At 41.8% G+C, this 14,842-nt stretch overlaps 1 protein-coding gene and 1 long non-coding RNA gene across 6 annotated transcripts in view; one reads left to right on the forward strand and one right to left on the reverse strand.

The window, feature by feature from the left end:
- The window catches only part of LOC137137888 (uncharacterized), a 34,897-nt gene that overhangs the window by 11,710 nt on the left and 8,345 nt on the right, over nucleotides 1–14,842 (reverse strand). The gene's annotated exons all lie outside the window — the stretch shown is intronic.
- Nucleotides 476–14,842, forward strand: part of LOC137137844 (uncharacterized) — a 135,922-nt gene continuing 121,555 nt past the window's right edge. Inside the window, exons 1-2 of one of the 5 annotated variants that reach the window (XR_010915794.1) lie at nucleotides 476–642; nucleotides 14,412–14,738. The gene's annotated coding sequence lies outside the window, so the exon portion shown is untranslated. Of the gene's footprint in view, nucleotides 698–11,758; nucleotides 12,106–14,411; nucleotides 14,739–14,842 lie in introns of those variants that run through there. The other 4 variants (XR_010915792.1, XR_010915791.1, XR_010915795.1 and 1 more) reach the window with 4 other exon arrangements.

Genomic DNA, 14,842 nt, shown 5'->3' on the forward strand with positions numbered 1-14,842 from the left:
AGAAGCAGCTTGAGGTCAATCATTAAAGGATGATTTACACTAAAACTTTCTATAGTTGTTGTTTTATTTTACACAGTGGGTTTTGAAATGGAGAAACATGTCACCCAGTGAAGCAGTGGGTCTGGTTGGTGTGTTTTTAATAGTTTCTGGACAATAATGAAAGTCTACAGCAGACAGTGCCTCCAGAACGTTTTCCCCATTTTGTTATGTTACAGCCTTATTCCAAAATGGATCAAATTCATTATTTTCCTCAAAGTTCTAGTTCTCATTTAACTAAACTTAAAGCTCAGAGTGTCAATCACCGACTTGAAGTGGTAACCTAAGCATCAGCATGTAACGCAGAAGGGACTTGACAAAGAGACAAACTTTTTAAACTAAAATCTTAGTTTGTAAATCTAAACCAACCATTTTACATTAAACCACTGCACTTAAGAAAAAAAAAAAGAAACTCAACTTCCTCCTACCAACTGACATTTTTACTGGTGTCTGTTAGGGAAACTGTTGAAAGGAGGTGTTAAGTTGTTCTGCTTGGACAGATAAGAAAACGCTTTTCACCTTTTGGAAATTCATTCATTCATGGAGTGTTGAGTTTTTCAGAATTCCTAACTCTTTGGCATTTTAAAGAGTTTCTGTGTCCCTATGGTGAGTACCAGACATGCAGCACTACTCGTTAAACTTCAACACGCTCTGGAATCAGGTAGAGTTCCTTATCTGATGGCTTTGACTTTCTCTAACTTTAACTATTTGGTGTCTCTATGTCCTGTTGCTGTCAGCTACTTTTTGTTCTTTGTGTTTGTCTCATGCATCTCATGTCCTAGAATTTGTGGGCAAGACGTTTGTGCCACAAGAAAATTAAAATGTCATTGGACTAAACAGGGCCCATGTTGGACACGAGGGTTAGTTTCAAAGGTAAAATGAGATCGACAGTGCAAAAATGTCACATTTATTCTGTGATGAATGGAAAAAGGGGAAGTACAGTTGCAAAATGTGTCCTTGTGAGTCCATGTTATTGGTCATAAAGGGTTTTCATAAACTATACAGGAGAAAAATATGAATATTTCCAATATTTAGCTTGCTAGCAGTCCCTGTCTTGTCAACAACTGCAGACCATTTAAATCAAACATAATTATTCATTTCCTTTGTTTAAACGGTTGCAGAATGGTACTTGAATGGTTTCTTTTTGTGTTACTGGTTTGTTCATTTAGAAAAAAACAAACCCATAATAAATATCTGTATTTATAAAAAAAAGCACTTGTATATTATTTTACATATTGCATTGAATAACAAGCCAATTTGGACAAAATGGCAGCTTGAACAATGAACTGATAATGAGTGCAGAACTCGAATAATGAAAAGTCAAGATCATTAAAGAAGCTATACTCAAAGTAAACACGGGTTCATACTTTCTTTCTCTTAGAAGTCGCGATTTCATCTCTTGATTTTGTCCTTTATTGCTGCTCCATGCATTATTTCATATCATGTTTTGTGTGCTGTGTGCCTGGCCTGTCAGTCAAACCCGTTGCCCAGCAACAGGGGCAGCCTGGCACATTGCCTCCAGCTATTCCTACAGGCAGCGCTGCTGTTGCTAAAGAGTCTGCAAATGTTTGCTATTGTATTCAGCCTGTGAGTCAATACTTTGCCTTCTTCTTTGCAAAATAGCTCAGACTCAGTCAGATTGGATGGAGAGCATCTGTGAACAGCCACAGATTGTTATTGGATTTAGGTCTGGATTCTGGCTGTGTCTTTAGGGTTGTTGTCCTGCTGGAAGGTGAATCTCCTCCCCAGTCTCAAGTCTTTTGCAGACTCTAGCAGGTTTTCTTCTAAGATTGATCTTTATTTGACTCCATCCATCTTCTTATTAACTCTGACCAGCTTCCCAAACCCTGCTGAAGAAAAGCATCACTGTGTACTTTAGGTTCCTTGTGACCTTCCTGGCTACTACACACTTTGTTGTTGGTGTGATGTTTGTTGGTCGCCTGCTCCTGAGCAGTGTAACAGTGATAAATGTTCTCCATGTGAACAAGACCTGCCTGATAGTTGGAGTCCAGACTCCTTAAAAATACTCTTGTAATGCTGGTGAGCAGCAACAACTGTTCTTGGTTTATCGTCTTCTAAAACCTCTTTTGATGCAGCCATGACACACTTCCACAAACCTGTGCTGTGTTGGATTCATTATGTCTCGTCGAAGAGAAAGATTAATAAAACTTGTGAGATAAACTTAAGATGAAGTCTGTTATTAGTCTCTGTTGAAGAACCGTTAGACTTGATCTACGTGTGTTCAGTTGGGAAGGATGTGTGTTTCTCGTTTTGTTTCCTGTTAAAGGGGCCTCTTACAATGTCTGCTGATAAAGGGGAAGTGTGGAAACATTGGACTGGAGGAATAAATAAAGTTTAAAAAGGTTATTTATTTAGTATTTTAAATATATAATAATATATATAACCTTAATACGCGATTAGTAATGATTATTCTTCCTTTGCTACATTCTGTTCATGTCCTAGAGTTCTGGTCATGAGGATCTTTTTCTGCTCAGCCTTTTGCCTGCTTTTTTTTTTTTTTTTATAAACATTTTATATAACTTTTTGTTTGCAAATGGAACATTTTCCCTTCTTTCACCTGTCTCTTCATAAACAGCGAAGGTAAGAGGATGATTTTGTGGGGGATTTGAGCTTAGTTATAAAAGAAACCAACTGATCAAGGAGTAGGTTGTAGTTTTAGTTTCTTCTACAGGGGAATGTTGCTGGCTAACTTTATTTAAGCTAAATGCAACAGCACTTCACGGAATTCTGAAAAACTTGTCACTCCTTAACCACTTGTTGACACTTTTGCCTCTGCATTAGAGTCCTAAAAATACTAAAGGTCAGGTGTTACTGAAGGGTCAGTAAGCTTTGAATGATTAGTTAGGGGGAAAAGGATGAGAAATGCATTTTGTTATTTCCTACACACTGATGAGTTTGCTGATTCCTCATAGCTCATAATCTGTTGTGAACATCTAACTTTGATAGTGAAGACCCACACTTCTCTTATGGTCTAGCAGGCTCAAGGCCCTAAGGCTTGATTGTCTCCTTATTGATTAAAATAACTAACTATTGATTAGAAATCGAAAGCAGAGTTTAATTTGTTAACAAAAACCATGCACCATTTAGTGCAGTGCATTAAAATGATGGATACTGTTGCTTACAATGGCACCAAAACAGTGGACAGCTTCACGCATTATTTTGCTCTAAACTTTCCAAAATAGGGGATTAAAACTGTGCAAACATAGTAGATTATATTTACATTTTACAGTCATATGACAGACATTTTTATCACAAGGCAGGTACAAAGCAGGCAAACAAACAAGTCAAGAATTAAGACAGAAGAATGACCTGCAACTTTTGCAGTGGCGGCAGAGTTGCAGAGACCAGTGAAGAGAACTGCTGTGGACTGAGACTCTTTCCCCTGGGAGCGAACCCAAGACGGGACAAATAGGAGACCAGGGCTCCTGTTGCTGGGCCGTGCGCACAGTCTGTCCAATTTCCCAGGTGAGGGCCCCCAGCAAACATGACAGGCGGAGGATAGGTTCGGGATCATGGGAAGATGTCTTGGGGGCGTGGATGCGGGACAAAGCGTTGGGTTTGACGTTCTTCGACCCGGGGCGATAGGTGAGGAATAAATTGAAACGGGCTTGGCGGGAGTTGAGTCGTTTGGCAGTCCTGAGGTGAGCTAGATTTTTATGGTCGGTCCAGATGATAAATGGTTGCAGCGCCCCCTCTAGCCAATGGCGCCACTCCTCCAGTGCCAGCTTGATCGCCAGGAGCTCGCGATCACAAACAGAATAGTTCCGCTCTGCAGGGGGTAATTGGCGCGAGAAGAAGGCGCAGGGCAGCCTCTGGTCGCCCTCACTGCGCTGGGAGAGAAGGGCGCCCACGCCGACTTCTGAGGCATCCACCTCGACTACGAACTGGCGAGAAGTGTCGGGCTGAGACAGGATGGGCGGAGAGGCGAACAGTTCTTTAAGTCGGGTGAAAGCGCCCTCTGCTTTCTCAGTCCAGTGGAACAGGGTGACTGGAGATGTTAGTTTGGTCAGGGGGGCGGCGACTGTGCTGTAGTTTTTAATGAATTGGCGATAGAAGTTGGTGAAGCCCAGGATGCGTTGCAGCTGTTTCCTGGTTCCAGGTCTTGGCCATTCCGTGACAGCGCGTGTCTTCTCGGGGTCGGACCTCACCTCCCCCTCACCAATAAGAATCCTAAGAATGACACAGTTTTGACATGTTCAATCATGTTATGCCCCTGGACTAGGGGAACCTAGACATAACACCACTGCTTCCATTCCCAAGCAAAACCTGACCAAGAGTTGTAATACGTAGCTATTTTATTTACTTCGGATGTGAGCAATGCCCAGAACAACAAACAAAAACAAAACACCATCCCTGTCTGACCTAAACAACCAAATAAATGCAAAACAAATGACAGGGTGCCTAACCTGAACTCCTAACCCAAAACAGGAGAAAAGGAAGTAACAAAAAAAGGGCTTCTCACTCCTACTGTGGCTGGTGCTCAATATTATACAGTGAGTTATATTTACAATTCTTTACAGAAATATCCAAATCCACAAAAACAAAGTGCGGAGCTCCCTGTGAGTCAAGTTGGGAGTCGCGTACAGAATACTGGGTTGGTTGGGAGTGGCAGAGGTGGACCAGCTGGGGCTGCTGACATCCACTCATTCCCCTCGCGGATTCGGACCAGATGGTAGGCGTTGTGGAGGTCTAGCTTAGTGAATATGGCTGCATCCTGTAGGGACTCAAAGGCAGAGTTAAGCAGAGGGAGAGGGTATTTGTTCTTGACAGTTATGTTGTTTAACCCCCAGTAATCTATGCATGGGCGGGGGTCTTATCCTTCTTACTAACAAAGAAAAATCCAGCGGCGACAGGGCAGGAAGATGGGTGGATGAGGCCGGCCTCTAGAGACTCCCTTATGTATTTCTCCATGGCCTCCCTTTCTGGGCGAGAGAGGTTGTAAAGGTGACCTCTGGGTAATGGCGCTCCAGGCTGGAGATCGATAGCACAGTCGAATGGGCGATGGGGAGGGAGTGACAGGGCTCTTTATTGAAGACTGGGGCGAGGTCATGATAGGCTGGGGAATGAGAGACATGTCCGGTGTGGGGGAGGTGTCCACGGGAGGAGAGCGGCAATTGGGGAATGGAGCTGAGAGGAGACAAGAGTTGTGGCAAAAGGTTCCCCAGCCGATTATTTTATCGAAGGACCAATCAATGTGGGGGTTGTGTTTCCTTAGCCAGGCGTTCCAGAAATTTAGAAGAATCTCATTTAGCCTGGAAAAATAATTTAAAAATGTACAAAAAACTCTCCGTGATGCCAGAACAACATATTATTCATCATTAATAGAAGAAAACAAGAACAACCCCCGGTTTCTGTTCAGCACTGTAGCCAGGCTGACTAAGAGCCATAGTTCTGTAGTTCCTAGTTTTCCCTTAACTTTGAGCAGCAATAACTTCATGACCTTTTTTATGAATAAAATTGTAGCTATTAGAGAAAAAAATCACCAGATCCTCCCCCAAAAATTACAGATAGATCTTCATGTACAGCAGTGCTAGAGTCATCGATAAGGCCCCACTCCCTGTTAGACTGCTTTTTACCCATAGATCTCTCTGAGCTAACTTCAATTATTACCTCATCTAAACAAGCTCAGGGAAGCTTTACCGTTAATAGATACATTCAAATCAGATATCATCAATCTATCTTTAGAAACAGGCTATGTACCACAGGCCTATAAGGTAGCTGTAATTAAACCACTACTTAAAAAACCCTGTCCTGACCCAGGTGTCTTAGCCAATTACAGACCAATATCTAATCTCCCCTTTATTTCTAAAATCTTTGAAAAAGTAGTTGCAAAACAATTATGTGATCACCTTCATAGGAATTATTTATCTCAGAGATATGATGTCCAACCATATTGTTACTCTAGATGGCATAAGTCTGGCCTCCAGTACTACTGCAAGGAACCTTGGAGTTATTTTTGACCAGGATTTGTCCTTTACCTCACATATAAAACAAATCTCTAGAACAGCCTTCTTCCACCTACGGAACATTGCCAAAATTAGGAGCATCCTGTCTCAAAGTGATGCCGAAAAACTGGTCCATGCATTTGTTACCTCTAGGTTGGACTACTGTAATTCCCTACTTTCAGGATGCCCCAGTAACTCCCTAAAGAGCCTGCAATTAATCCAAAATGCTGCAGCAAGAGTGCTGACTGGAACTAGCAAGAGAGATCATATTTCACCTTCACTAGCTTCTCTCCATTGGCTTCCTATTAAATCTAGAATAAATTTTAAAACCCTGCTTCTTACATATAAAGCTCTGAATGGTCAGGCTCCATCATTTATAGAAGACCTCATAGCACCATACCATCCCAGTAGACCACTTCGCTCTCAGAATGCAGGCCTACTTGTGGTTCCCAGAATTTCCAAAGGTAGAATGGGAGGTAGAGCCTTTAGCTATCAAGCTCCTCTCATTTGGAACCAGCTCCCAGTTCAGATTCAGGAAGCAGACACCCTCTCTACTTTTAAGTCTAGACCCAAACCATCCTCTTTAATAAAGCATATATGATGAGCGCCTCCTTTTTGGCCGTAAGGGACATAGGGCGATAAAGTGTCTGGAGAAACCACAATAAATGCACTCACCAGCTTGAAACCGGCGTTGTTTCTCGGTGGGGGACAGGCGAGCACGAACCAACTCCATAGGCTCCGCGGGTGCCTCCGGAGGCGCTGAAGAGCTGAACCCAGGGGAAATGGGGCTCTTGGGAAGAGGGGGAGTGCGCAGGTCCTGGGGGGCGGGCGCTGGTTTCTGTCCTCTCTCTCAGATGCGGTTGTCCACACGGATGGCTAGATTAATTAGCTCATCCAGGGAATCAGGAGGATCCCTGCATGCCAGCTCATCTTTCACCAGGTCGGACAAACCATGGCGAAAAACCGCCCACAGAGCAGCGTTGTCCCATCGGGCCTCTGTAGCAAGCACACGGAACTCCACTGAGAAATCCGCCACACTACGAAAGCCCTGGCGGAGAGAGAGAAGCCTGTGGGCTGCGTTCTCTGAACACGCTGGGTGATCAAAAGCTTTTCTCAAATCATTGATGAATAAGTGGAAAGGAATCAGGAGCGAGCTTACTACCTCTGCCCACTCGAGAGCTCGTCCTCTGAGCAGCCCAATAAAATAGGCGACCTTCCCTGCGTCTGAGGCATAGGTGTGGGGTTGCTGGGTGAAGACCAGACAGTACTGGAGGAGGAAGCCCCGACACTTGTCCAAGTTGCCAAAGAAGGGCTCAAGGGGAGGCACGTAAGATTTGCAGATTGCGGGAGCAGCGGGCGGCTGCAGGGGTGGTGGAGGCTCGGGGGAGGCAGCAGAGATGGTTACATGAGAGCACAGAGCATTAAGTGTGTCAGTCACCTGTGAGAGCAGCTGGGTATAACGATCCACCCCTTCCTCGATTCGTCGCAACTGCTGGTCATGCTGGCCCAGAAGAGCACTCTGGCTGGAGACCACGCGTTGTAGGTGGTACGTGTCTGCTGGGTGCATTTAGTGGCCAGATTGTTCTGTCACACTTGCAAGTGCTGTCAATATTAGTGGACCCAGAAAGAGAGACGGAACCAGGTTGTTAGGAAGGTTAGAATGGTTTATTTGGGGGGGTGCTGATGGAGAGCAGGTGCTGTGACAGATGATATTGTGCACAGTGGACACAGGAACATTAAGATCTCTGGAGATGGACTTGTAGCCTTGAGATTGTCCATGTTTTTCAATAATTGTTTCTCTCGAATCAAAACAGTTCTTTCTTTTCTCTATGCTTCTCCATTTTTAACTGGCTGCAAGTGTGATTACTATATTGCCCACAGCTGTTTGTTGCCACAGGAGCAGTTACAGGAGCATCACATACTTGAAAAACAATTATTTATTGCACAAGGTGCCAATAATTTTGAGTTCTGTGTGAATTTTGATCAAATTTGAATTTTTTTTGTTGTTCCAGTGCAAACAAAGACATTAAGCACGTAAAAACCAAGACATTTGCAATTGGAACAATTTTCTGAGAGAAGAGTTGCGTTTTCTGAAAGAATTGCAAGGATGCCGATATTTTTGGCCATGACTGTAGCTAATGTATTTTAGCACTGATGTACTATCAGTCCAATATATGGAGACCTCCAGTGGTAGCTGCAGTTCCTTCCTTAGCATTCTGTCCACATGTACTGTCATGGCACGATTGATTAGCATTTTAACATCCATGTCCTTTAATGGAAGACTAATGCAGTAGTGTCTGGTTACCATTCTAGCAGATTGTGTAACTTAACCAAAAACAAACGATCAGCCTTAGACATCTCCTGCTCCTCCTCTTGACCACCCTCAGGAAAGTCATATTGAACTGCTGACTCCACAGATCCTCTAGCTTGGCTACAGATATATTTGACACAACCTGTGCTACTTCATTTTTGGTTCTGTTGCAGCCCCTTTCTTTCAGTGGCCCATTCACTGTCCATCCCAGCATAGTTCAAACTGAATAAGGATCATTGTTGATGCTGGGGATGACCTGTACTGGTTCCATAGCTTTTGCAAGATTACTTCCAATTAACAGTTCTATTTCTTGAGTTGTCAATCATGAGTTGAGCGCCTAACTATCATCATCTTTAATTGTTTGCCAACCTAAGGTCTTATCCATGTAGGCTACAGAGATCTTATATTCATTGCTATAAGTCTCTTTGGCTTTTTGTATCCTTGGTCCAGTTCCATGTGAAAACAACGTTGCACTCTTCTCTCTAGGTTGCTCACTTGTATACTGCTCTGAAAAACAGAGCCAAGGATAAGCCGAAAGGACAGAAAAATTCATTCAGTCATTCTCTAGTTTACTCTCCACCCCATGGTCAAATGCTCCGATGAAAAGTCTTGGGTTCACCTCCTCCACGCAGTAATCATCATCCATTAAACAAAGTGTCTTGTTCTTTTTTTCCATCAGCTTCCAACTTGGCCTTTCTTGCATTTATCCAAATTTGCAAAGAACTCTCCATGACCTTAACAGTTGGGTTTGTCTGTTTTTTCCACTATGGAAGGTTCAGCTTCCCCTTCCATTATTCACCGAATGTTAATCTACGTGTTTAATCCAAGTAGAGATGGTTTCTACTAATGTGGAGGCAGGTTTTCTCATGTCCGGAGGTCCAACAATTATCCACTCCAGAGATCATTGTATGACAAACACTGAACATTTATTAAATTCTACATTCCACAATTGAGCTGATAACAAAGTAATTTCACAGAAAAACATTGAGATGACCAAAAAAGTCCAAGTTTTACTAAATAATCACAAAGAACACAGTAAGAAACCGTGTACCTCCACAGCTATGCACACTCAACTTTCCACTACTACCTTGTTGCTCTTCCAGTTCATTTATACACTGTCCAAAACAAACATCTTTAGCTTGACAACTGTTAGGCAAATTTCAAAGGCCATTTTTTAACGTTTAACTTGTGACGTCATTAGTGATGTTATCTATACACTTATACATACACTTAATTTACCTATACTTCCAAGACACAATGTCCACACAGAGAAAACCCCTGTTGGTAGAGACATTATTTTTAAAAGTAATACTCCATACATTTAATACAGTGGTAGTGATGTCAGTACACCTCTCCCTATGATTTGGTTTGGATTCTGGTCCCTGTCCTTTAAAACCTATTTCATCCTACATTTAGATTTACAATCCTGTTCTATTTAGATACAAATTGCCCTCCAACATACTCTTGCAAAACTTCAAAACCATATTTTATTTAATCATTATTTGTCAAAATGAAAAGTGCATTTTACTGTTTATACTGGTCCTGTAGATGTATTAAAAGTGATAAGATGTTTATATTCATTACATGTAAAGTGAATAGCTTTTTTGCTTTCATTTTGATGATTACAGGCTACAGTTCATTAAAGTCAGCATTAGTTCTGTTGGGTTCTAATAACCACAACAGCACTGATTACACCAGGAAGTACAGTTCTACAACAGTGAAATAAACACAGAAGTCGACTTTGTCTTTTACTTGCTGCAAGGGGAGCCGGCGGGTCTCAGTGACAGTTGCACTCACCCGAACACAGCCACTCCAAAGAGTATCTCCTTGCAAGCTCTTTTTATTGTAAACAGGACAGAACAGAGAAGGGTATGCCTTCACGTGATTGGACATTTCATGCATACATTACTTTTCTTTAAGTCAAACCATCTGGTTACTGAACAACCAGATATTCTCACCCAAGAAGGAATGTGGACACAGGATTTATATCCTACTATACAGGCCCTAAACTAAACAGACTAGAAGATTTACAGAACAGGATGCACATCCTGCTCTGTCCCAAGGCTAAATTCGTTAAGAAGGAATGTAGCATAGTATACATCACACCAAGTTGGCCATATGAGTCCTGTGACCTACCACTCTTCACATAATGATAACAACACAAAGAATATAATATAGAATATAATAGAAAATATAACAAACTCCAACAAGTTGTTTGACATCGACTTGGTGTATCAATGTTTGCCACATATAACCCGGATGTAAATATTTTTTAAGTAGTCTGCGAAGATGTGAAGACCTAAGAGTGCACATATTTGACGTTAATAAAATAAAACAATCAAATAATAAAAATTTAGTTATGTATCAAGTCAGTCAGTTCACCACTAAACTGATTTCATTACTGTGTTGTGTCTCTCTCTTGAGCCTGGTGGATCAGTGGTAGAACGTTGGGTTTGGATGCAGAAGGCAGTGGGCTCAAATCCCACCAAGGGTCACCTTGGTGCCGATCCTGAGCCCAGACAAAAAGAAAATGGGAGGGTTGTGACAGGAAGCGCACAGAGATTACCTGTGGAACTTTCTGGTGAAATGTTATTTAATATTTAAAACTGATCGGGGCAACATGGTGATGTGGTTAATGCTTCCACCTCACAGCTAGAAAGATGTGAATTTGCGTCCCTGACCGACCGTGGCCTTTCTGTGTGGAGTTTGATTGTTCTACCTGTGCTTGTGTGGGTTTCCTCCAGTTTCCTTCCACAGTCCAAAGACATACATGTTAGATTAATTGATGAGTCTGAGTGTGAATATGTTATACATATGGTTGTTTCCAGTATATGGTTTAAACACTTACCAAACCTACCTGCTGAGGCAGAATGGATCAGCCAACACGAGCAAAGAAGGCACACAAACAAAATCCACCTTAAAGTGACGTTAAACATGTTTAGTTTGACATTCGTTTTCGTCGTACGCTCCTGTCTTTTGTTTCTCTATCAACAGCGCTCAGACTACGCAACAAGATGGTGAACGTTAAACGTCCACAATGTTATTTTTACCCGGAAGTTGGTTTTACTGGAAAGCGACTAGGTACTATGATCTTTACCGGTAGGTTCCCACAGCTAATCGCTTGGATGGTAAAATTTGGTAAAGACCAACTGTCGAACGCTGCGCACGTTTGTTTTACAGTTGATCTTCTGCTGATCTTATGCGGTTGTATGTCTGTGTATGTCCCTCTGTGTTGACCCTGACATAAACCTGTCCAGGGTGGACCCTGGACCTCTTGCCTCATAACAGCTGAGGTAGGCTCCAGACCCCCTGCAAAGCTGGGGAGAAAGCGGTTACAGATAATGGAGGGATGGAAATGGATCGGATCTCTGGAAAAGTTTTTTTTCACTCCCTTGTCGTCGCAGAACGATGACGAACTGGTGACGTCGGCGGGAAGTAGTGGACCTTAGCAGAAGATCAACCATAAAACAAACTCGTGCAGTGTTCGACAGTTGGGCTTTTCCAAATCTTACCATCCAAGCGATTAGCTGTGGGAACCTACCGGTAAAGATCATAGTACCTAGTCGCTTTCCAGTAAAACCAACTTCCGGGTAAAAATAACATTGTGGACGTTTAACGTTCACCATCTTGTTGCGTAGTCTGAGCGCTGTTGATAGAGAAACAAAAGACAGGAGCATACGACGAAGACGAATGTCAAACTAAACATGTCTAACGTCACTTTAAGGTGGATTTTGTTTGTGTGCCTTCTTTGCTCGTGTTGGCTGATCCATTCTGCCTCAGCAGGTAGGTTGTGTAAGTGCTTAAACCATATAGTGGAAACACAAATCTGCTGTGGGTTGATCAGATTGAAGCTACTTTAGGCCGTTGACACATGGAACTGATGGTAAAGAAACTACTGCTTTGTCTAGACTGAAAAGAGACATTTGGACACAGAGAAACACCTAATATAAGCATGAACGTTCTGAACCTGCGTGAAACGAACAGAAAGCGGAAGACGTGAGTGGACAGGTACAAACAGAAAGGAAGAGAATTAGCTTCATTGGCCAAGTATGCTAACACATACAAGCGTTTTGCTGGGGATCATTGCTAAATCTCAGGGACACGTTCAGTAGTCACCTACATGCAGACGCTACAAACGCAAACGCTGAATTTATGGAACAAACTTGAGGATGAATTAAAAACATGTGACACTCTTATGGTTTAAGAAGATGTTTAAAAATATCGTGCTGAAGTACGAGAATGTAATATAACATGACTTTGTATCTAGGAGGAACAAATTGGTTATTGAAAAGCTGTCTTCCTGTTTGTTGATTATTTGACTATTGCTTGAGAACTACTAGATATTTGTACTTATTGTCTTATTTATCCGGGATATAAAGAGGAATAGAACGATAAATGTGTAGGTGATTACAAATGATAGGGTCAAATTAAGCTTTGGATTCAGCATACGTCCTTTCAGTCTCATTTGAGAGGACTTACTGTAAATTGTACAAAGTTTCAATGATATGAATGAGTCTTCAATTGTAAAGACTGGACACATTATTTACTCAAAGTGAACAACTGCGACTCAAGAAAAAGCACAGAAAGCTCAGAAAAAAGTGATTTGATCCCATCTGTAGTTCATCTTGTTTCAGCACATTTCCTGAAAGCAGCAGAGTAAAATGAACTAGAATGGGCATTTCCTACAGAAAATGCGTGTGACTGCTGAAAGCCAGCTGCTGCAGCCATCGCTGAATCTGCAGCTCTGAACATTGTAGAAGCGACAGCAGTCGAACAAAGCAGTCGAGCAACACTGTAACATGTGAAGCATTTCATCACGGGGCAGATGTCCACAAAGTTTCATCACGTTAGCTTGTGTAGTTTTTGAGAAATTGAACTACTTAGAAGCGACAGCACATGAAACAATGAAGAAGTTTTCAAGTGCTATTCACCAACTCTCCAGCAGATGGCAGCCTGTCCAAAGGAATCAACTGTTGCCATCTTGCCCTCTCAACACTAATGAAGTTCTGAGGATAAAATACCAAAAATAAAAGCACCCACAATAGCGCCCCCCAATGGAGAAACGTTTAACAGTGCAGTGTCCTGCACATATTTGTAAAGTTTCATTCAAGTCAGTCATTGCATTAGCTTAAAAAAAAAGATTGAAAAAGCCGCAGTACTGTGAACGGCCGCTAGTACTAAATGCACTGTACAATATAGAAGTGAAATCAGAATTAAAAAAAAAAAATTTAGGAGTTAAAAGACGAGTTATATTACTGACCACACGGTGGCGCTATAGAGCCCACGCTGTAACATGTGAAGCACTTCATCTGGGACAGCAGTACACAAAGCTTCATCATGCTACCATGTGTAGTTTTTGAGATATTGCAGTTTAAACATCACTCCCATAGACTTTCCATTCAAAAAAAATGTATTAATATTCATAATAATTACAATACATTAGCTGTCAGCACACAGGGTAGTAAGCACACCTCTCCCAACCATGTTTAACATATTACAGTTGGAACCATGTTTGCAGCTTTTAGCATTCAGGACTTACAGCACGCCGAAAAACGGGCGGAAGAATACGTAATAATAATAATAATAATAATAATAGCTTGCTTTCAGCAATCACACTAACTAAGCATACAAAGTCATGCAGGTGAAGTATCCATCTATTGTCTTAACCACTTATTCTGTTCAGGGTCCAGCTGTCATTGGCTGAGAGGCAGGGTCCACCCTGGACAGGTCTCCAGTCTTTCTCAGGGCCAACGCACAAAGACAATTTTTCAGTCAATATATTGTAGTGATATTTATATTAATAATGACTAAGAAAAAAACATATATTCACCTTTGTACAGGACATTTGAAGTTGTTTACGTGTTGGACACAAAACCTTACGTGTCAGTATGTGAATAGAACAAATCAATCACAGATCCTTTGTAAACGTCATGTCTGCTGTTTAAATGTAGTTTTATGTGGAGAGAACTTTGGTTTAAATACAGTATGTTTCAGTGTTTTGTCTGTTTGAATATTAACTGCTCTCAATTTTTCCTAAAGAAGTGTTTGACTGATCTTGCTTCCTGCTTTTCTCTGGATTTTTCCCTGTTTTTGTTCAGATCTAACAGTTGAAGGGAAACCTGGAGATGATGTCACTCTTCAGTGTCAGGGGACAGAAGAGTTTACAACTTTAAAGTGGAACAAACATGATCTGAAGTCAAAGTATTATGTTTACTTTATTAGCGATAAGGAGGTACGTAAACAGTACCAGCATGAATCATTTCAAGATCGGGTTGAGCTTAAAGATCCAAACATGAAGAACAGAGATGCATCAGTGATTCTGAAGAACATCAACATCAATGATGCTGGAACATATGAGTGTTATGTTGGAGAAGGAGGCAGTTTTAAACTCATCAACAGAGTTACTTTGACAGTTCATCAACAAGGTGAGTGTGTGTGTGTGTGTGTGTGGATCAGAGGTGAAGCTGCTTCCTGGTTGTTGATGTGAGAGTGAACCATCACAGATCAGATGTTTGTGTTTTCTAAAGAT

The sequence above is a fragment of the Channa argus genome, chromosome 12, assembly GCF_033026475.1.
Source record: "Channa argus isolate prfri chromosome 12, Channa argus male v1.0, whole genome shotgun sequence".
Classification (NCBI taxonomy): domain Eukaryota; kingdom Metazoa; phylum Chordata; class Actinopteri; order Anabantiformes; family Channidae; genus Channa; species Channa argus.